The sequence below is a fragment of the Macrotis lagotis genome, chromosome X, assembly GCF_037893015.1.
Source record: "Macrotis lagotis isolate mMagLag1 chromosome X, bilby.v1.9.chrom.fasta, whole genome shotgun sequence".
Classification (NCBI taxonomy): Eukaryota; Metazoa; Chordata; class Mammalia; order Peramelemorphia; family Peramelidae; genus Macrotis; species Macrotis lagotis.
The window spans coordinates 152062576-152086951 of record NC_133666.1 but is presented as its reverse complement, the minus strand read 5'-3'; the positions used below and the strand labels follow the sequence as shown (position 1 = coordinate 152086951).

General features: G+C 37.4%; 1 pseudogene; it reads right to left on the bottom strand.

The window, feature by feature from the left end:
* Positions 1-467: 467 nt before the first annotated feature.
* LOC141498860 (uncharacterized) lies at positions 468-3643 on the bottom strand (annotated as a pseudogene).
* Between the last annotated feature and the right edge of the window lie 20733 nt (positions 3644-24376).

Sequence of the window (24376 nt, the reverse complement as noted above, 5' to 3'; positions counted from 1 at the left end):
CCATGGGTTGCTGCACCCCGTGGTTGTTTTGGAGATATAGGCTGGGGCTGGTACTGTCTCCCCGTCCTTAGGGAGCCCTTCATGAGTGAGGTCAGGGATGTACCCCCCGCTTCCAAGCCCGCTGTGAGGGCACAGAGCTTAGGGGTCAGAGTGGGCCACTAAGTCCAAGGGGGGTGTACTTCAGTGGCACTCCAGACGTGCTCTCCCGTTTGGGACCACACCTGCCAGGTCAGCTTTTGGGGCATGTGGGGGTTTGGAGAAGGGCTAGCCGAGGGAAGTCCCAGAAGGATTGTCACTATCATTGCCTGCCCAACAGAGGCGTAGCCGGAGGGGGTACTCAGTTCTCTTGGCCGTCCATGCTGAATCAGGTGGCTGAGCAGGCTTAACATGAGAAGCATGCAATCAGGCAGCGACCCCATCGACCTTGACAGCGGTAGGGGTGGTGAGAAGCACCAGGTATGGACCCTTTAACTGGGGTTCGAGGTTGGCCACGTGAGGAAGTCGCAGACCTGGAAGCAATGCGGCACCCGTATGTCCCTGGGGGCGTAGGCAGCTACTATTTTTCTCCAGACGCCCTGCTGGATGATCCCAAGAGCTTTAAGCCTGTCAAGAAGGGAAGAAGAAACCGGACAGAGGGAAGGAGTAACCATCGCCACTAAAGGAGGGGGAGGGGGAAACCTGAACAGGATTTCAAGGGCCCGGGGGCGTTCCGGGCCCTGAACAGGGCATACAGTAGGAGTACTGTCCAGTCTTTCAAGCCAATCTCTATAGGCAATTTTGTGTTAGTTTCTTTCAGGGTCCTATTCATCCTTTCCACTTGCCCAGAGCTCTGTGACCTATAAGCACAATGTAGTTTCCACTCTGTCCCCAAGGCCTTTGCTAATCCCTGGCTCACTTGGCTTATGAAGGCCAGCCCGTTATCTGACCCTATCATTTTGTGTAACCCGAACCGGGGAAAGATTTCATGTAAAAGTTCTCTTGGCCACTACAGCAGCTGTCTGTATTTTGTGTGGAGAGTTCATCCCACCCTGAGAAAGTATTCCACAAAAATTAGAAGATACTGGCACCCATATTTAGCTGGTTTCATTTCTGTAAAGTCCACTTCCCAACAGTTCCCTGGTTGGTCTCCCCTTACCCTCCTTCCTGCTGGAGATTTCTGTGTAGGGGCATTCAGCAGTTGGCAAGGTTTGCAGTTCTCAGTCACTTTTTGTGCTAGTTCCCTAAGCCCCGGTACCTTGTATGGGGTGGCCCGAGCTAGGGCTTCAAGTTTCCTATACCCCAAACAAGTCAGACTGTGAAGATGCTGAAGTAGTTGAGTTGCCTGTTCTTCTGTCAGCTCTCGTGTTCCTGGTGTGTCGTGGGTAGGTTTCACAGAATCCTCAGTGTTTTCTTCTTAGAGGAGCAGAGCGGTGGGCGTAGTATGGGCGGCTAGCCTGGCCTCCTGGTCCGCTCTTTGGTTACCACTAGCTACCTCTCCGTTCCCTTTCTGGTATCCCGGGCAGTGCATGATTGGCAATGGAGGGTCTTGTTTTCGCTAACCATAGTCCCGCTGTTTCTGCCCGGGCATTGGGGAATTTAGTTACCCATCGGGAGGCTAAGCTGACTCCTGATGATGATGGGGGCGAGCTCAGATAGAGTTGGTGTCCATCCTCCAATCTTAGGGTAAGTGCGGCAACTTCTTGTCCTTTCAAGGTAACGGAGGGCCCCTTCGGGCGGAAAGCGATCTGCACCTTCAGTTTAGTTAGCAAATTTCTCCCTAATAGAGGGGCAGGGCATTCAGGAATGACAAGGAAGGAGTGAGCCACCTCCCCTGTTCCCAGGTCCACAGTTCGTTTGGTGGTCCAAGGGTATTTATTGCTGGTGGCCAGTAGCGCCTATCACCCAGGATTTTTGCTAGACATAGGCCCCTTGGGGTCCAATAGGATGGAGTATTGGGCGTCAGTATCTACTAGGAACTTTACAGGTTTCCTCTCCGCATATCCCTGACTTTCCTATTCTGAGTCAGTTCCTAATGCCAAGAGCTTAGTCCCTCCTTCTCTTATCTTCCTTTTAGGGCATTCTCTCTCTTCCAGTGCCCAGTTTCTTTACAGTAGGCGCACGTTTGGTGACCCCTCACTGATTTCTCTCCCCCTACCCTGTATGCTTTCTCCTTCAACTGACCCTGCTCTCCCCCCACTGCTGCCAGGATGCGGGTCAAATTCTTCTCCCTCCTCTTCTTCTTTCTCTTCCCTCCTCAGTCTCTCTTTTATAGTACACCTTTTCTGCCTCCTTGACTAAGTCTTGTAATGAGTAGTCCTATAAGCCCTCCACTCTCTGTAGCTTTCTTTTGATATCATATGCAGACCGACCAATAAAGGCCATTGCCACTGAGGCCCGTTGGCTATCTGCCATCGGGTCAAAGGGTGTAATTCGCCGAAAGGCGTCCATTAGTCTTCTCAAGGAAGACAGAGGGTGGTGGTTCTGTGGGTCCTTGGAGGACCTCCCTTACCTTTGCCAAATTAGTGGGCCATCTGGCTGCTCCCCTCAGGCCCACCACAAGAGTCTGGCGGTAGACTGTCAGTCGCTCCCTACCTCCAGCCGTGTTGAAATCCCAGGCGGGTCGAGTAAGGGGCAAGTGGTTTCAATCAGGTGGGGGAGTTGCGTGAGCTGCCCGTCTGGACCACGGGTACCCTTTCCTCTGTGGTGGAGAGAGTCTGCAACAATCGTCTCAAGTGGGCTGATGAGAAAACATCAAGGATTCTACCGGCCCAGTGAGCCGCTGTTAGAGAGCGGGGGTAGTTAGTTTTCCAACTATAGAGATCAGAAGAGGAGAAGGGCTGGATACAGAGGAGCGCAGGAGGTAGGGCTGGGGGGGGTTTCTCCTTCGGCCGTAGTGGGTGGAGGGGGACCCAGCGCTCGGAGAGGGAGGGCCACTGTGGAATTGGGAGTAGCCGCTCTGCGTCTGCGAGTGCCAAGGGCTGGTCCCAGAGCCTCAGGGGCTGAAGGAAAGCATCAGGGGGAGGGGGAGGGAGCGGCACATGAGGGAGGTGTCCAACTGTAGGGTAAGGGGGGTGATGGGGATTCAAGGAGGAGCAAGTGGAGGCTGGGGGTTTTGGGCAGCCTTAAGAGCCAGGGTTTTAACTAGAGGAGGGACCCAGGGTTTGACCCAAGGGGGAGGGTCTTCTACCAGGTCCTGCCACACTAAGATGTGAGGTTGTTGATCTGGGTGGCCCTCCTTCCGTGTTTGGGATACAATTCTTTTCACTGTCAAGATAACAGACCGATTGAAGGTCCCATTAGCTGGCCACCCCACCCCAAAGGTGGGCCACTCGGAGCTGCAAAGGGTTTTCCATGGCCCCTTTTTGACCACCACTGATAGGTTATGTCCTCTGGCTCTTACTTCTGCCCAATGTCCCAGGGTGAGGCTAAGAGGGTTACTGTTTGTTTGTCCCATAACTTCAAAACATAAGACAGCAATACCTACACACAAAACGTACAAAAGAGTAAGAAACTTGGCCCGCGGAGACCAATTGAAGAGAAATGCCACGCGACCTGGGCGTCTTACTTCCAGCAAGGAGTATGCTGAGCGTCCCAGGCTCTCCCCCCTTCCCCGTGGCGTCCCCCAGGGTGACAACTGTGGTCCCTGGGCACGTCTGCCAACCATGGACCCGCTGTCCTCACGGACAGCAGGAGTTGTCCCAAAACAGAAACCAGAAGTTAGGCTCAAGCAAGATACAGACAGAACAGGGACTGACACACGGACAATACATAGACTAAGATGCCTAGGCGAGTATCTTACATCCAAGGCTGTCTTCTGGAGTGGAGGGGGGGTCCCCGTGGATCCCGAACGAGCCCCCAGATGTTAGGGCCAAAAAGCCCCTCAGGACCGACAGAGACCCCCAATCACCACAGAAGGCCAGACTTGATGCAAAAGCAGGAGGATTTATTTAACCAGCGCGCTGGGGCTCAGTCAAGAACTGGCCCCGAGCTGCTCTCAGCACAGTCTTTTTATGTCTGAAAACTGCAAGGGGGATTTTTCTTTGTGGTTTAACAAGTTGCTGAGTGGGGACACGTTCGCAGCAACTGAGTTCCCCGTGGTCTAGAGTTGTTTGTCTAACAGGATGTTTCCCAACCACTTGGTCCTTAGGTTTCATTTATCGAGAAGTGACACTGTTATAGAAAATCGAAACTTAGGGAGACTTAAGGTGGGGGAGCAAGATGGGCCTAGGAGAACCAGTTTACGGCTGCTTCAAATAAGATAAATTATATAAAGTTAAAATAACAAGATGCTGTTCCTATAACTGACTTACCTATATACAGTTTCTGCCCTGAGATTTTATCCCTTTATAGAAAAGGAATCTTGCTATTTAAATGAAGAAGCACTTTAAGCTGAAAAAGTATTAGAAAATTGCTCTAAATCATTACTGATTAGAGAAATGCAAATTAAAGCAGTTCTGAAGTACCATCTCACACCTATCAGATTGGCCAATATGACCAGAAAGGTTGATGTTCAATATTGGAAGGGATGTGGGATATCTGAGACACTAATACATTGTTGGTTGAGCTGTGAACTCATCCAACCTCTCTGGAGAGCAATTTGGAATTAAGCCCCCAAAGCAATAAAAATGTGTGTACCCTTTGATCCAGCAATAGCACTACTGGGTCTATACCTTGATGAGATCGTGAAAAAAGGTAAAAAACATCACTTGTACAAAAATATTCATATCAACCCTATTTGTGGTAGCAAAGAATTGAAAATTGAGTGAATGTCCATCAATTGGGGAATGGCTGAACAAATTATGATACATGTATGTTATGGTACACTATTGTTCTATTAGAAATCAAGAGGGATGGGATTTCAGAGAAGCCTGGAAAGACCTGCATGAACTGAAGTTGGGTGAGAGGAGCAGAGCCAGAAGAACATTGTACACCCTAACAGCAACATGGGGGTGATGATCAGACTTAATGGATTTGCTTATTTCATCAATGCAATAGTCAGGGACAATTTTAGAGTACCTGTGACAAAGAATACCAGCTGTATCCAGAGAAAGAACTGTGGAGTTTAAACAAAGACCAAAGTCTATATTGCCTTCATTTTTTTTAAATTTCTTATGTGCTACATAATTTTGCTATCTCTAACATTTAATTGTCTCCTCAAGAATATGATTTCTCTCTCAACACATTCAGTTTTGATCAATGTATAGCATGGAAACAATGTAAAGATTATTGGATTGCCTTCTGTGGGGGGTGCAGGGAGGGAAGGGGGGAAGTAAAATTCAAAACCTTACAAAAAATGATAGGTAGAATGATTGAACCTGGAAAATCCTCATCCCTAGAGTGAACTGGGGAGGGATGGAGAACAATAAAAAAAAAAGTCCATTATCCTTAGGTTAAAAAAATGCATAGGGAGTTTTTTGCTGTAGGGTTCCACTGATTAAGCACAAAATTCAAAACTGAAAAAAAATTTAGAGAGAAGTTTATTAAGTCATCTGGCAAAAGCAAGATCAGAAAAAGGGATGGTCCAATCTTCCTGAGTAAATCTTACATTACATGGAGTTTAAACAAAGGAATAAGAAAACATCAGCTGATTGGCAGAACATAAGCAGTTTCCAGATAAGATACATAGATTTCTTGAGATATTTAGGAGGAAACTCCTGGCATTCCTTGCATCATTTTTCAGATCCCCTGAAAGTTCCTGAACATGGCATAACCTGGACATCCTGGGTTAAGCATTAAACAAATTTTGTCTCTAAGCAACAAGTCTGGTCTCGCAATCATTCTGGGCTAGGATAAAACAATGCATAAGAAAGTTTTCCACAGTTTCCTTCCTCTTGAATTTCTCTTAAACACCATTATTCCTATACTAGCAGAAGCACAGTTATAGAAGCAAAGTGTTAGGTTAAGGTTTAAAATGTTCATTAGAACAACCAAATTCAATAGCTATATCTCTTCCCTGCCCATCTTATCTAGAGCTTGAGAGAATTCCTTGGGGTCAAATTGATGGCAAACCTTTTCCCAATATTTCAAAGAGAGATCAAATTGAGTAAATACCAGGGGCTGTTAAGTCAGGAAACTTAGACTTACAGTAAGAAATAAGTGATTTATTCAATATAGAGTGATTTCTTGGTCATTAAGAGGACACATATGGTCATGAGTATCACAAAAATTAAAAAAAAGACATTCATAATCCCATGCTCCTTCAATGTCACAAAAGTTAAACAAATTTAGTTAAGAAAAATCCTAGCAATCCTTAAGGATTCCCTTAAGGAAATAAATTTAGTTAAACATATTGGAAAGGTAAACTAAATCAGATTACAGATTAAACTACATTCAATCAGTTTATTTCAACTAGGTCATCTGATCCTTTTCAGGAAGAGGAAAAGGAAAATGTTGTCCCTTGGAAACCCAAGAATAGGTCTCATTTTCAAGCAGTTCTAGAAAAGTGTTTCTTTTAGATATGGCTTTCCAGTAACTAGTTCATGTGGTTTTTTGAAAACAAGTCCAAATCTTGTAGAGCTAACTTTTACTTATCTTTTTGTAATTCTTATAAAAGAGAAATCAATCATATGCATACATGTATATATATATATATATATATATGTCCTATATATGTCCTAGTTCTTAGACAAAATAACTTAATCTTCTTTCTGTACTCATAGTGAAGTTTGCTGCTCTATTATCATATCTCAACTTTGTTCTAATTGGTCTATATTGGACATATAATTGGACATATATTATCCAAATAGCATCCAGAAAGGAGATTCTTTAAGAACCTAATCTTTAACATAAATACATAACTACTAATGACCTTAAATTGAGAATAGTAAAACTAAAAACAGTAAGGTTGTATCTCATTATCGTAACTCAGAAATATTTGAGAATTATCATAATACACACACATATTTATAGCTCACTTTCCCTTGTCATAGAAATTTACTATGAAAGGAAGAAGGAACATGATTATAACAATATTTTTTAAATATCCCTTCAAATATACATACTAACCTGACATTAGTCTAATAGGATAAAGCTTCCTTAACTATATAGTTATTCCTTCCACTTTGGAACTTTCCCCATCATAGTTTTGATATAACATGAGTCAACAAAACAAATTAAATGGAAATTTTGGGGAGCTTTCATAGAAGTCACAGGTGACACTCAAAGACCAGCAGGTGACTCGGAAAAAGTTTAGAAACTCAGAAAAGCATAAAATATACATATAGTATTACATAATATCAAAATATTACATATTTTAATACCTTTTCTAGGGAGAAGGGAGGACCAAAAAATTTTATAAGATTTTTCCAGATTATAGGCATGATATATCCCTAGTCCCTGTGCTTTGGAAGAGATTATTGTACTTGATTCCAGGAAAGAGTCATAGTTATCCTTTATTTTGAAACAGAGAACATTGAACAACTTTCCATAACATCCATAGGGTATCATAATCAGATTAGGAATTAACCAGATGGAAAATTTTCCTGTTCAGAAAGGAAATAACACAATGAGGAAACTGAGTCAAAAGACTTTGAAGTCAAAAGTACACTGCTATATTTTCATAAGAATTGATATCCACCTGTAGTCATTCTCTGATAGTAACCCATTTGAGCAACATATAGCATTTTCCTTAACTTAATAAAAATTTAGATACTCATAACACCAAAACTCAAAACAATAACAAATTACCATTTCAAGAGATTTTACTTCAAATAGTAAGTTTCATTAATCACAACTGAGGGCTAGGTAAAACTGTTTTCATTATTTTTTTCATGTTGCTGCAACAACAATCAACAAAAATTATAGACTCACTAATTTCAGTGACAGTGTGCATTTTCAAACCATAGCAAAGACATATTTCAGTTACTAATTTAGTCTCTAATTAGTTTACAATGCCACAAATTTCTACAAACCAGGAAAAAGAAACCTTTGCTTTTCATTCTTTATTTCAACCTAGCCATGGTTGAAATGACAGAGAATGGCAGTTGTGTTTTTTTCTAAAATGTTTTTTCCCTGAAAGTCTGATCAAAAGATCAGTGGCAGTAAGTTATTACTTATTGAGATAGTTTAATGTCAGATTGCAGAAAGATGGGTATGAAATTTCATTACTCTTCCTCATCATTCTAAGCTCCCTTTTTTGCATATTTTTAATTACAGTCTTTATGACTCAACTGGATTTTCTCCTCTCAAATCTCCTAAATAGCAGCATTTATGAGGAACACTAGATATGATATGAGACAAATGTTTTCTTGAGTAATTCTTGGGAAAGGTAGAGATAGATTAAAAAAATGGATTTCCTACTGTTGGGGTGTGGTCCTATTTGGATCATGAATACTAAATCTTGGTTAACAGCTTATTTGGCCAATATGCGAGATTCCCTGGGGGAATATAACTTGAGGGGTCCTGAGTGAATGGATTTAGGGCTAATGTTAGACTACCAGTTTGTCAATATCACCCAATCAATTAAAATGAATTCAGAACAAGACTAGACAATGACTGCCCTTTAAAGGATTCCCTCTGGGCAGGTTACTTGGTTCAACTGGTGGTCCTTGCATTTGAGTCCTGAACTACAGTATCACAATATCAGGGAAATTGCTTCTAAAATATAGTTGCAGGCCAGGTATCAAATTTAGTCCTGTTACGGGAGCATTGAGGGAAATAGAGGAAAAGAAAGGAGGGGTAGGTAAGTGGGATGGAATTTAACTAATGATAGAGCCCTTAGGTGATTAGTCCAAAAAGATTGGCTTCCTGAAAAGTATGTTTAGAATAATTTTAATCTGCTCCTAAGTAATTTCTTTGGTTAAAGGAATCATACAGTCCCCTAGATTGAGTTCCAGCCAAACCCTAAAATTCACCCAGTTCTTACTGTGCAAATTGATCCTGTCTTGGCCAATCCCATACCCCTCAATCCTGAGATCATGGAAATTTATTCAGAATACATGGTTCAAGACAGCCCTTGGGTATCATGGATCAACTACAGGAAATCCCTCTTTGGACTCCAAAGAAGGCAGTGGTCAAAAGCAAAACAATCAGAGGAAGGGCTGGATGTTTTAAAAAAGGATAAATACAAGAAAATAGAATGAAGGAAAATGCACAGTTAGTAATCATAATGAATATGAATAGGATGAAGTCATCCATAAAATAGAAATGGATATTAGAATGGAATGGAAACTTGAATCCAACAATATGTTCTTAACAAGAAAAAATGCTTGAAATAGAGAAACACACAGAATTAGAATAAGGGACAAGAACAGAATCTATTATGTTTCAGTTGATTTTAAAAAAGCAGAGGTAACAATCATGATTTTAGATGAAGCAAAAGCAAAAATGAACCTAATTAAATGGATGAAAATGGAAACTACATCTTCCTAAAAGGCACCACAATGAAATAATATTAATACTAAGATTATAAAGATGAAAATGACATACCTTCCAAATTCTTAAAGAAGAATTTAAATGAGGAAATAGATGGTAAAACAAAATTAGGGGGGGGACCTTAATTTTCACCCCACAGATCTAAGTAAATTTAACCAGAAAATAAACAAAAAGGGTGAATGTACCACCAATGAAGATGAAATTAAAGCAATTTTATGAGTTATTTTGTCCAATTATATGCCAATAAAACTGGTCATCTAAGTGAAATGAAGGTTTATAAAATGGAGTTTTATAAAAGTATAAACTGCCCAAATCAACAGAAGAGGAAATAGAACATTTAAATAATCCAATTTTAGAAGAAGAAACTTAACAAGGCTTCAATGAGCTACCTAAGGAAAAAATCCCCAGGACCAATTGAAATTTGCAAGTGAATTCTACCAAATATTTAATGAATGATCAATTCCATTGTTATATAAACTATTTGGAAAAATGGGAAAAGGAGTTCTTCCAAATTCCTCTTATGACACAAGCATGGTTTTTATTCCTAAACCAGAAAGAAAAAAACCTGTAGACTAATTTCTTTAATATTGATGCAAAAACTTTAAATAACAAGTTTTTGTAGCAATATATAACAAGGTTATATACTTTATGGAATTATTGGATTCATAACAGGAATGCAGGACTTTTCTTAAAATGATAATTCGTATTTATCTAAATCAATCAACATGCATTATCTGTAAAAGAGATAAATTTGAAACCTTCCCAATAATATCAGATTAATTAAGAATTATTCAATATATTAGAAATGCTAACTGTAGTTATATAAATATATGTTATTTAACTACAGTTATACAAATATATATGCATTTATTTATATAAGGCAAGAAATAGCAATTGAAGAAATTAGAATAGGCAATGAGAAAACAAAACATCATACTTTGAAAATAATATGGAGTATACTTGAAGAATCCTAGAGAATCAAATTTAAAAGTAGTTGAAAAAATTAGCAACTTTAGCAAAGTTGCAGAATATGAAATAAATCATTAACATTTCTATACATTGCCAGAAAAATCCAGAACAAGAGACAGAGAAATTACATTTTAAATAAATATACTCAATCTAAAATACTTGTGAATCTACCTGCCAAGACAAGCCCAATATGATCACAATAACAAAATAACTTTCACACAAATAAAGTCAGATCCAAACTATTGAAGAAATATCAATTGCTCATGGGTAGGTCAAATCAACATTATAAAAATGACAATTCTACCAAAATTAATTTTCTTATTCAGTGCCATATGAATCAAACTACCAAAAATATTTTATAGAACTAGAAGAAATAATAACAAAGTTCATCCAGAAGAAAAAAAAGGAAACAGTGGTGGATCAGTGGAACAAGTTAGGTATTCAATAAACAGTAGCTAATGATATAGTAATCTAGTGTTTGATAAACTCAGATACAATATTTTATGATTAAAAACTCACCATTTGAGAAGGTTGCTAGGAAAAATGGAAAGCAACTTGACAGAAATTAGGTATTAGCCAACACCTTACACAGTATACCAACATAAGGTCAAAATGGATTTATGATTTAGATATAAAGGGTTTTATCACAAATAAATTAGGGGAAATTTACATCAAGTCTCTCTGATAAAAACTTTGTTGATCAAATTTATAGGGAACTGAGCCACATTTATAAAAACAAAACATTACCAGTTGATAAATGGTCAAAGGATAAAAATATAGTTATGAGAAGAAATCAAAGATACCAATAGAAAATGAAAAAAATCCAAATTACTACTGATTAAATAAATGCATATTAACACACCTCTTGAGATACCATTTCATACCTATTAGATTGGCAATCATGATAGAAAAAAGAAATTACAAATCTCAGAGGAAATGTGAAAAAAAGTGGGACATCAATGCACTATAGATGGAGTTGTGAACTAGTCCAACTATTTTGCAAAACAATTTGGAACTATGCTCAAAGAGCTTTAATATTGTGCTTTCTCTTTGTCCCAGAAATACTATCACTAGGTCTGAATCCCAAAGAGAATTAAGAAAAGGACCTATAGGTATAAAAATATTTTTAGTAACTCTTTTTTTCGTGGCAAAGAATTGGAAATTGAAGAAATACTTAACACTTGGGGAATGACTTGAGGCAGCTAGGTGGCACAGTGGAGCTAGGTGGCACAATGAATAGAATACCAGCCCTGGAGTCAGAAGGACCTGAGTTCAAATTTGACCTCAGACACTTAGTAATTGCCTAGTTGTGTGACCTTGGGCAAGTCACTCTTAACCTAATTGCCTTAAATAAGTAAAATTTTAAAAATAAGTTATGGCATATGATTGTGATAGAATATTATTGTAGTAAAAGAAATAATAAATAGGAGGGTTTCAAAAATAGGAGGGTTTTAAGAATTATAGGAACTAATGAAAAGTAAAGTGAGCAGGACCAGGTAAACATTGTACATATTTCCAGTCATATTATAAGATAATCAGCTGTGACATATTTAGTTACTCTGATTAAGATAATGATCCAGTCATTGTTGGAAGGGATGTGGGAAATCTGGGACACTATTACACTGTTGGTGGAGCTGTGAACTCATCCAACCCTTCTGGAGAGCTATTTGGAACTATGTCCAAAGGGCAACAAAAATGTGCATACCCTTTGACTCAGCAATACCACTACTGGGTCTATACCCTGAAGAGATGAGGAAAAAGGGTAAAAACATTACTCGTACAAAAATATTTATAGCAGCCCTGTTTGTGGTGGCAAAGAATTGGAAATCCAGTAAATGTCCTTCAATTGGGGAATGGTTTAGCAAACTGGTATATGTATGTCATGGAACACTATTGTTCTATTAGAAACCAGGAGGGACAGGATTTCAGGGAAACCTGGAGGGATTTGCATGAACTGATGCTGAGTGAGATGAGCAGAACCAGAAAAACACTGTACACCCTAACAGCAACATGGGAGTGATGTTCAACATCGAAATACTTGCTCATTCCATCAGTGCAACAATTGCGAACAATTTTTGGATCTCTGCATAGGAGAGTACCATCTGTATCCAGATAAGGAGCTGTGGAGTTTGAACAAAGTACAAGGACTATTCCCTTTAATTCAGAAAAAAAAAAGCCCAGATGTCTTATTGTTTGATCTGGTTACCTCTGAGAATTCTGTTCTCTTTAAGGATATGATTTCTCTCCCATCACACACAATTTGGCTCAAGGTACAACATGGAAACAAAGTAAAGACTGATGGAGTGCTATCTGTGGGGTGGGGGTGGGGGGAGGGAAGCAAGATTGGGGGAAAATTGTAAAACTCAAATAATATCTTTAATAAAAATTTTAAAAAAAGAAGGAAAAAGAGTTTGTTACCAAAAAAAAAAATAATGATCCAGGACAAATTCAAAGGACTTGTGTTGAAAATGATTATCCATTTCCAGACAGTAAACTGATGAACTATGAATGCATATTGAAGTCTATTATATTATTTATACTTTACTTGTCTTGTTGTGTATTGTTTTCTTTTGCAACATGGCAAATTTGGAATTATGTTTTGCATAACTTCACATGTATAATTAAATAATAAAATTGTTTGCCTTCTCAAGGAGGTGGGATGAATAGGAAGGAAGGAATTTGAACTCAAAATTATAAAACATTATTGTTAAAAATTTTTAACAGGTAATGAAATATATATATATGTATATATATATATATATATATATATATATATATATATATATATATATTCCCCAAGGCAATAAGTGACTTGCCCAAAGACACACAACTAGGTAATTATTAAGTATTTGAGGTTGAATTTGAACTCAGGTCCTCCTGACTGCACAGCCGGTGCTCTAGCCACTGTGCTACCTAGTTGCCACATAAAAATATATTTTGAAAGAGAACAGATTGGGGTGATTTGATAACCCCAGATAATTGTGATATTGTTCTTTTGAAAAGGTGTGGAAAGTCATGATACCTGATCCAGGTTCTACAAAGATCTCTGAGGCCAACTCCAGGTTTTACTAGTGACATGGCCTGAGGCTTTGCGTGACTGCCTGTGATCCAGGATGATGGCCTCTACAGGGTGTTGGGTTAACCACATGTCTTGAAAAATAACAGGCATAGATCTTGATAAACATCTTTGATCCATATACCTTGACATTATCAAAAACAATTTAGTGATAAGAATAACAAATATTGTAAGAATTATCTGGAGTGGAAAACTTTTTACTTCTATAATTATAATATAAATATCCTGACCTTCAGATCCCTAAACTGAGTCTTCTCTGACTATCCGCCTGGCCCTGTTATTTCTCACATTGCCACAAATACACACCTGGGGATGCTGGCATCAAAAAGGGATTATGCAAATTATACAAATGTACATTAATTCAGTATCTTTAACTTGATATTTCATGGTCTTCTGCAATCTGACTTCATTCTGTCTTTTCAACTTTATTTTCTCATGCTATCCATACCACATATTCCAGAAAATCTGAACTACTCACTATTCTGCCTACTGACCCTGAATTTTGCTACATCTACTTCTGCCAGATCTCTTCTTGTCAAAATCCAGCCAAATTAATCATAAATTTGAACTGGAATAGATCTGCAAGCAGATTACCTCAACTTGAGAGCAATGGAATAAATAATTCATTTAATTTCATTCAAGATCTAAGATTCTATAATTCTATGAAATTTTCCTTGATCATCACACTTGGAACTTCTTTCTCCAATCTTATTAGCACTCTATTATAACTAATAAACAATATTTTGTGTTTAAATTATTTATATACATTTTATCTCTCATTCTAGGATATACATTTCTCAAGGTCAGAATCAAATTTTGTATAGCTTAGTTTTCTGAATATCACCTAACTATACACACACACACACACACACACACACACACACACATGTATATATATATATATAGCTTATGTATATATGTACATATATACACATACATACAGCCCACAGAAAGTAAATAACCATAAATGTGACAAAGGACACCTCAGCAACTAAGGGAGAGACAAATTACTTAGCTTAAATTTTGAATTCAGGACACAGACACACACACACACATACACACACACACAAAGTGACTATAGTCATCAATGAACTTTACAACATTAACACGCTCATAGAAGCAAAATAAATAAGACAGAAGTAGGAGTCTCTTAAAATAAAAAGCAGAGATAGAGCATATAATTTCATTCAATCACATCCTTCTGACTTTTTAAGTTGCTTCCCAAAGCCCTCCCTACTCTCAAACCCCTATCAAAGAGAAGGAATGGAATCTTTACCACATGTGTTGATTAAACTGTAGGGTTACCATAAGATTTTTGCAGTCAGTTCCCTCTTTTAACTTTCTCTTTATCTTATAACAATTGCTATTCTTCATGAGCATCACTTGCCAAAGCTAAATTCTATTGCATTGCACTTCTAACCTCTCCTAAATGTAGATAACCAGTAATTAGTCTCTGGAATATTGCCATATTCTCTAACAAGCAAGTATTGGTAAGTGAAGGAATAGAACAGATCTCACAGTTACCTTTAAGTAACCAGTAAAGTTACCAGATGTGCTGATTTTACATTTTATTCATTTGTGCCCATGATATCTCTTCTGGGGTACTTCCCCAACTTGTACTTATGGCTTGGATACTCAAAAGAGTGACTGCTTCCCCAGGTTCCAGAGGTAGACTTGTGAATAATTATTCAAACTACTGCAACTTATGAGCTTTCTGGTATACATTAACAATCAGTTCAACATGAGGTGAGCTCTTACAGAAATACATGCAGTACATGGGAAAAGTTTGCTCCAATTGAGAGTACAATGGTCATATGTTTAGAAAGCATGTATGGTAACACAGTTCATGGCACTAAAAGTCTTTTTTTTGTCTTTGTAGAATCCTCATACAGCTCCTTTTGAGTGTAGTTCTTTTTCAACAAGCTGCCTATCTGAGCTTATTGAGTCTGTTTTTTTGAATTCATAGCTGGCTCTTCTCTACCATGAGGGCTCATGTTCCCTGAAGCTGCTTATTCTGTCAGGTTATCTATCTTTGCTTCCAGCTAGATGCTTTATTGGTCTAGCAGCTCTGATGATATGACCAATATTGGGGTGAGTAGATAAAATTACATTTCTCCTTGTGCTGACAGGGGAAAAGATCTATGTCCATACAGTATTCTTGAACCTTGAATTCTCCATGGTTTAGAGTTCTATTTATTGTTTTTATTTTCCCAGTTAATGACAAGATGTTTCTTCCCTGGGGTCAATTGTCTTCAACTATTTGCTTATAATCTTTAAAATTATTAAAATTGTAGAAAAGTTCCTCAAAATCTCCTTAGTCTCTTGTAATTACATTCTGAGTTTTGTGATCCTACCAGGGAGAAAGACTACCTCCTTTACAAGTTTGTCCTTCCTTAGGCTTATCTTGCTCATCTCAGTCCTCTATACACTTTAACCATTTGAACATTGTAGCGATATATATAATAGAAATGCTCACATATATTTATATATTTTCCATTCCAGGTCTTTTAGAATTGTCTTTGATCATTATATTGCTGAGAAGAGCTAAGTCTATCATAACTGATCATGACACAATGTTTCTATTAAGGTGGATAATATTCTCCTAAGTTCATGTAAGTTTTTACCGGTTTTTTTCTGAAATCTATCTGGTTATTGTTTCTTGTAGAGTAATAATATTCCATTATATTCATATGCCACAACTTTGAACCATACCTTTTCAAAAAACTATTAAGTAATATTGAAAATGGTTATACCTTGAGTTTATTAGATTTAAGTTCTAATATATTCTAGTTTGGAAGTTAATAATTATCCCAGGTTTTGGGTCAAGCCATAAATCAATAAGAATACAGGGAGACAAAAAGGATTTATGTTATCCATAATACAACACAAAATACGGGACTTTTCTTTGTTGTTGATATTGGCAGCCTATATGTTATAAAAGATGAAATATGAACCAGGAGGATAGATGAAGGGTCTTGAATTCTTTACTTAGCTTTTGTTTCTGCCCAACTGTATTTGCGACTCCATTCAGAGAAGGACCAGACTCCTTTCATCTCCTATGGGAATTTAGAGAGGTCAGATGATACTTTAAATGGGTTTTGTGGGCACAAGATCTCCACAAAAAAATGAATTGGAAGCATCAGGGAATCTTTAACGTAGATAATTGTCTGAAACAATGAGTTTTGATTCTGAACCAAGAACCAGTAGAAAAAATAATAGATTTAATCTTAGCCTAGGATCACCCTGACTAACTTTTTTTCTTAATTGTCTTTAGCCAAAAATGGTGGCAGAGAGCCTCAGCTATTAAGTGAAGAGTTTTTAGCTCAATCTTGCTAAAAAGAATAATTCTTTTTTTTAAATTTACATTTTTATTTATTTACACATTACTAAATAGTCTTGTTGTAAGAGTAAACATAATCCCACACACACACACACACACAAATAAAAAACCTCACTAGAAGTAAAGTGAAAGAGAAAAAAAAATGTGCTTCACTCTGTGTTCCAATACCATCAGCTCTGTCTCTGGGGGTGGATCACATTCTTTATCATAAGTCCATCAAAGAAGTTATTTTTCCACAGTTGATGTTGCTGATTATAATTCCCTCCATCTTTTAGTTCAATTAATCATTGAATATTGCCAGTTAAGAGCCAATTTGTTCAGGAGACAGCTATATAATAGCAAAAAACAAAAAACAAAAAATAAAAACAAAAACTTGGTGATGACCAGAGTAGTAGAGAGTTCTAGTAGAAATACTCTACCTCATATAAATAACATGACCAATGGGAAGGAGAAATACAGCTCTAGCCATGAATATCAGAGAATATTAGCATGACATTACCCTTATAGCATTTAAAGCATACTTATCCGGGACATACCTTTGACCACACAGTCTTCTGACAGAACTCTTCACAATATTTCATCTACATGTACCATGTACATATGGGTCCTCTCTATGTGTTTTCCTTAGCTACATAAGTTTTGTGAGTCCTTTGCCATTTGTAACATGGTAGCTTTTGAGGTGGTGTACCAGTGTATGAGTGTGGTAATCCCTTTTTGTCTCTTTATTTTCTATTGATTAAATTATTTTTTTTGAACTAACATGCTCTCTGATAGCTTGGTAAAAGGAATCACATTGATAGGGTTCATGAGTTATGGTTTTAAGGAAATACTTTCCTACAGATTGTCTCAAACCTGGGATATAGTTTTCTGGGTGTCAATATGTAAAAAGAACTGTCTCAGGTGCTATGATTGTGACATCACTGCAAATCAGTCTGGCTTTCTGGTTACTGATGTCTCAAGAGAAATGGTCAAAATAGTAACAATATGATTTCATAAAGACCCAGTTAAATTATTTTAACTTCGTAAATGTTATCATCACCATTTAATAGGCAGTGAAACTCTATCCTATTTCCTTTGAATCAATTTACTCACTAGTACTCTGTACATATGAAATATAACTAATAAGAGATCCGCAAGTCCAAAGAAAACATAACATTATTCACCACCATTCCCTGATCTCATTTTTTTGATCAGTAGTAATGCAGAATTTAGAATTTTATATAGAAAAGATGAAAAATTTAAGCAAATTAAGAGAGAGAAAAACTATACTTGGAGGAAGAAATATTTATATAAATACAATCCTCCCCCCTCAAGCTGCTACCATCACCTCCTCCAGTAAAACCCAAGCAGTGAAACAAATGAGAGAGCATACTGAATGGAATTGTGCCAGAAAGTAAAATAATGTTATGCTGATAATTGCTGAAATTGTCCCCATTTGGTCCCTTTCCCAGCAAGTCAGAGTATAATTTTACTTTTCCCACATTATGTGCTAAAAGTGTCTCTTATTTCTCCCACATTCTGTAGTGATGGAGAGAAAAGAATGCCTTTGTCAAGCTGCTTTAGGCATCATTCCAAACTGCCAGCATGGACAAAGCTGTTGGAGTTTCTATTAGTCTCCTGCACTACAAGATTAGTGGCAGGGGAAAAAACCCATAAAAAAGAATACAAGATCAGCATTTTCTGTTTCTTTTCTGCCAGTGGTAAACTGCTTATTTGAAGAATTCAGGTCTAGAGGTTGTTGTTTTTTTTGAAGGAAAGTAGGGAGATAGCTGCCAGAAAGACTGATGGTGTGTCAAAAATAAGGTGAGCTTAAGATTTCAGTTTTTCTTCTGAAAGAGGAAAGCTTACCTCTGCCTAGATTTCACTTTTTCACAGAGAGAGAGAAAAGGGAATCCTTCTGGATGAAAGTTTCCATTGTATTCTTCCTTTGCACTTCAGTGACAGGTGCAGGAGTCCCTTCCAAGGCTAATTGACCTTCAACCTGATGCAAAATGTCATAGTTCATGGCCATTAGTTTTGTTTCTTATTACACACACACACACACACACACACACACACACACACACACACACTTATGTATATATACATATATATATATATATATTGCATTTGGAAATTCTGGACCTTGAAACAAAAGAAAGAGAAGGTTGTGCTACTAAGTCAAAGAATTAGGTGTTCTGGTGGTCAGGATTTATGTACAGGATATTGAAAGCCATTGCTCGTTAGGTGGAAACATCATCCAGGGGTATGTGGGTTTCTTTGCTTCTCTATCTCTCTGCTAGACTTTCACTTCAAATTAAATGCAATATATGCTCCGTCTATCTGAGTAAGTACCTTCTGTTTTTAAATTCCCTAGGGTTAGAATTCTTTAGTCTTATACAAACACAAATTGGTTAGTAATGGTACTTTCTCAAGGTAATAATAATAATAATAATAACAACAACAACAACAACAATAATAATTTTTACATTTGTAGAGAATTTTACAATTTTAAAACACTTTTCTATATCCAATTTCATTTGATCCTTGCAACAATTCTGTGAGATAGGTATTTGATGTATCTTTAGTTCTGTTGTAAATCATTCCTTCCATTCCCCCAACTCAAGCAAGTCATAACCCCTCTATGAATTAGTAAATAAATGTTCTTTGTGAACAAAAAAATCACCAGGTAGCCAAGGTTGTAGCGATGTGCTCTTTACATTTAAGTGGGTTACTTTATACATACCAGAAATAGAGTTTATATCACCATATTTGAATTCCGCCCCCCCCCCCCAGATCCAGAGATAAAGCTAGGTGGCAGCCTGGAGTGAGTGCTGAGCCAAGAGTCAAGAAATTTTTGTTCAAGTACAGTACCAGACACATAATAGTTGTGTGACCTTGGGCAAGTCATTTATTGTTTTAGGGGGGAAAATTAAAATATTATTTTTATTTTATATTTTTTAAATTTTAGAAAGGTTTTATTTATTTTGAATTTTGCAATTTTTTCCCCTCAATCATCGTTCCCATAGTATGCATTGATCTAAATTGAATGTGATGAGAGAGAAATCATATCCTTAAGGAAGAAACATAGAGTATGAGATATAGAAGAATTACATAATAAAACAATATTTTGTAAAAAAAATTAAAGGTAATAGTCTTTGGTCTTTGTTCAAACTCCACAATTCTTTCTCAGGATAGAGATGGCATTCTCTATTGCAGATATCCCAAAATTATCCCTGATTGTTGCCCTGTTGGTATGAGCAAGTCCATTAAGGTTGATCATACTCCCATGTTGCTGTTAGGGTGTACAATGTTCTTCTGGTTCTGCTCATTTCACTCAGCATCATTTCATGCAAATCTTGCCCCTGAATTACCATCCTTCTTGGTTTCTAATAGAACAATAGTATTCTATCACATACATATACCACAGTTTGTTAAGCCATTCCCCAATTGATGGATATTCCCTTAGTTTCCATTTCTTTGCCACCACAAACAGAGTTGCTATGAACATTTTTGTACAGGTGATGTTTTCACCCTTTTTCATAATCTCTTCAGGGTATAGATCCAGTAGTGGTATTGCTGAATCAAAAGTTATGTGCATTTTTTTTTACTTTTGGGCAGAATTCCCAATTGCTCTTCAGAAAGGTTGGATGAGTTCATAGCTCTACCTACAATGTATTAGTGTCCCAGATTTCCCACAACCCTTCCAATATTAATCATTTCCCTTTCTGGTCATATTGGCCAGTCTGAGAGGTGTGAGGTGGTACCACAGAGATGTTTTAATTTGCATTTCTCTAATAATAAGTGATTTAGAGCAATTTTTCTAATATTGACTATATTATATATTATATATAGTCAACATATTACATTGACTAATATTGACTATAAATTGCTTTGATTTCCTCATCTGTAAATTGTCTTTGCATATCCTTTGGCCATTTGTCAATTGGGGAATGGCTTGTCTTATTAAAAAAATTTTGACTCAGTTCTCTGCATATTTTAGAGATGAGCTTGTTAGAAACACTATTTGTAAAATTGTTTCCCAATTTATTACATTTCTTTTGATTTTGGTTACAGTAGTTTTGTCTGTGGAAAAGCTTTTTAATTTAATGTAATCAAAATTATCTAGTTTATTTTTAATGGTGTTCTCCATCTTTTCCTTGCCGATAAATTGCTTCCCTTTCCATAGAGCTAACAGGGGAGTTATTCCTTGATCTTCTAGTTTGCTTATAATATTGTTTTTTTATATCTAGATCCTGTATCCATTTTGATCTTATCTTGGTATAGGGTGTTGGTCTAATCTAACTTTCTTCCATACTATCTTCCAATTTTCCCAACAGTTTTTATCAAAGAGAGTTTTTACCCCAATAGCTGGACTCTTTGGGTTTATCAAACAGCAGATTACCATAATCATTTCCTGCTATTGCACCTAGTCTATTCCACTGGTCCACCACTCTATTTCTTAGCCAATATCAGACAATTTTGATGACTGATGCTTTATAATATAATTTTTAGATCTGGTAGGGCTAAGCCACCTTCTTTGGCACTTTTTTTTCATTAAATCTCTGGAGATTCTTGACCTTTTATTTCTCCATATGAATTTACTTACAATTTTTCCTAACTCACTGAAGTAATTTTTTGTAATTTTGATTGGTAGAGCACTAAACAAGTAGTTTAATTTTGGTAGAATTGTCATTTTTATTATATTTGCTTGGCCTATCCATGAGCAGTTGATATTTGCCCAGTTATTTAAGTCTGACTTAATTTGTGTAAGGAGTGTTTTGTAATTGTTTTCAAAAAGTTTCTGAGTCTGCCTTGACAGGTAGACTCCCATGTATTTTGTATTGTCTGAAGCTACTTTGAATGGGATTTCTCTTTCTAGCTCTTTCCACTGCATCTTGCTGGTCATATATAGAAATGTTGAGGATTTATGAGAATTTATTTTATATCCTGTGCCTTTGCTAAAGTTGCTAATTATTTCTAGTAGTTTTTTAGATAATTTGTTGGAATTCTCTAGGTATTTCATCATGTCATCTGCAAAGAGTAAGAGTTTTGTCTCTTCCTTCCCAAATCTAATTCCTTCAGTTTCTTTTTTCTTCTCTTATTGCTGAAGCTAACATTTCTAATATATTGAATAGTAGTGGTAATAGTAGGCTTCCTTGTTTCATCCCTGATCTTATTGGGAATGCCTCTAGCCTATCCCCATTGCATATGATGCTTGTTGATAGTTTCAGATAGAGATTGTTTATCATTCTAAGGAACAATCCATTTATTCCCATGCTCTCTAGTATTTTTGGTAGGAATGGGTGCTGTGTTTTGTCAAAAGCTTTTTCATCATCTATTGATATAATCATATGATTTCTGATAGGTTCATTATTGATATAATTAACTATACTAAGAGTTTTCCTAATATTGAACCAACCCTGCATTTCTGGGATAAATCCTACTTTGGGCATAATGTATTGTGATAACTAGTTGTACTTGTTTTACTAATATTTTAAGGTTTTTGCATCTATATTCATCAGGGAGGTAGGTCTATAATTTTCTTTCTCTGTTTTAACTCTTCCTGGTTTAGGTATCAGCACCAAATTGGTATCATAGAAAGAGTTAGGCAGAGTTACCTCTTCACTCCCAGATGTAGATAATACAGTCAGTGAGTAAAGCCTCTAGGGATCCCAACCCCAAACTTCTGGGAACCAGTCCCTCCCCAAATCAAGGTCTTAGTAAAATGAAGAAAGGCCAGCAGGAAGGAGGGCCCATAGAAAAATTCTTGCAATGAAAAGATCCTAAAGCAGAGAGAACTAGAACCTCTGAGGAGAATATGATCTGGTCTCCTGCACATAAAGACTTCCTTGAAGAAATAAGGAAGGAGTTTAAAGATCAATTGGAAAATTTGGTAAAAGAAACCCAAAAGAAGTTTAACACCTTGCAACAAGAAAACAAATCATTGGAAAATACATTTGGACAAATATAAAATGAGAATAATTCGCTCAGATCCTCAATTAGGCAAATGCAAAAAAGAAAATAATTCTCTCAAAACCTCAAATGGTCAAATGGAAAGCTCTTTCAAAAATAGAATTGACCAATTGGAAAAGGAGTTGCAAAAAGGTAAATTAAGAAAACTCTTCTCTAAAAATAAGAATGAAGTCTGTGGAAACTAATTATTTCATGAGACAGCAAGAGCCTGGTAAACAAAACCAAAAAATAGAAAAAATAGAGGAAAATGTAAAATACCTCATCAACAAAACCATTGACCTTGAGAATAGGTTGATGAGGAACAACCTGAGAATTATAGGTCTTCCGGAAAACACTGAAGAGAAAAAAAAGCCTAGACTTAATATTACAGGATTTAGTGATAGAAAATTGCCCTGATATCATGGAACCAGAGGGCAATATAGTTATTGAAAAAATATATCCCTTCCTTTTGGAAAGAGATCCTAAAATGAAAACACCAAGGAATGTTGTGGCCAAATTCCAGAACTATCAGATAAAAGACAGAATCCTTCAAGCAGCAAGAAAGAAACACTTTAGATACCAATGAGCCACAATGCATCAACATTAAAGGATTGAAGGGCCTGAAATGAGATATTTCGAAGAGCAAGGGAGCTTGGAATGCAGTCAAGAATCCACTATCCAGCAAAGCTGAGCCTTTTCTTTCAGGGGAAAGATGGACATTTAACCAAATGGAAGACTTCCAACAATTCTTGATGAAAAATCCAGAGCTAAATAGAAAATTTCGACATCAACAGGAGGTTCAAGAGACATATGAAAAGGTAAAAGAAAAGGGGGGGGGGGTAAAGAAAAAAAACTGCTATCCAATAAGATGAAACTGGCTATCCCTGCATGGGAAAAAGAGTCTCATAACTCTTGTTTTTGTTTTTGTTTTTTTAGGTTTTTGCAAGGCAATGAGGTTAAGTGGCTTGCCGAAGGCCACACAGCTAGGTAATTATAAAGTGTCTGACACCAGATTTGAACTCAGGTACTCCTGACTCCAGGGCTGGTGCTCTATTCACTGTGCCACCTAGCCACCCCAAGAGTCTCATAACTCTTAAGAATTGTAACTCTATCAGAGAGAATATATTTAGCCAGAAATGCTGGACACTCATGACTTATCCATGAGACTGCTACCCAATGTGATGAAACTGACTATATCCCTACTTGGGAGAAAGATTCTAATAACTATCAAGAATTGCAACTCTATTAGAGAGAATATACTTAGCCAGAAGGGATGGATACTCAGAATTTTCTATGACTCAGAATGATTTGAAAACACTTTATCCTTATAAAGGGGGACAAGAAGGAGATGGCAGAAGGGAGGGGATTGAATGAGGGTAAATCTCATTACATTAAGAACTACAGGACTTCTGGCCAAGATGGCAGAGAGAAGACAGGCACAGTTCTAAAGTCTCCTGATCTTCCCCCATCTGTTCTGTGAAACAAACCTCTTAAAAGAAATCCGACCCACAAAGCCCAGAAAGAAAAGTCAGGAGAAAGAACATCTACCTCAGGATTTGTCTCCAGCAGCAGCATTGGCCGAATTCGGGTGGGTGAGTCTGGGCTCAGAGGGTGGTTCAGCCCCTGATCAACCAGATTAGCAGCTGAATTGGAGCCTGGAGCCTGAGGGCCAGAAAGACGGACCTGCTGGATCAGCGGTGGGGCTA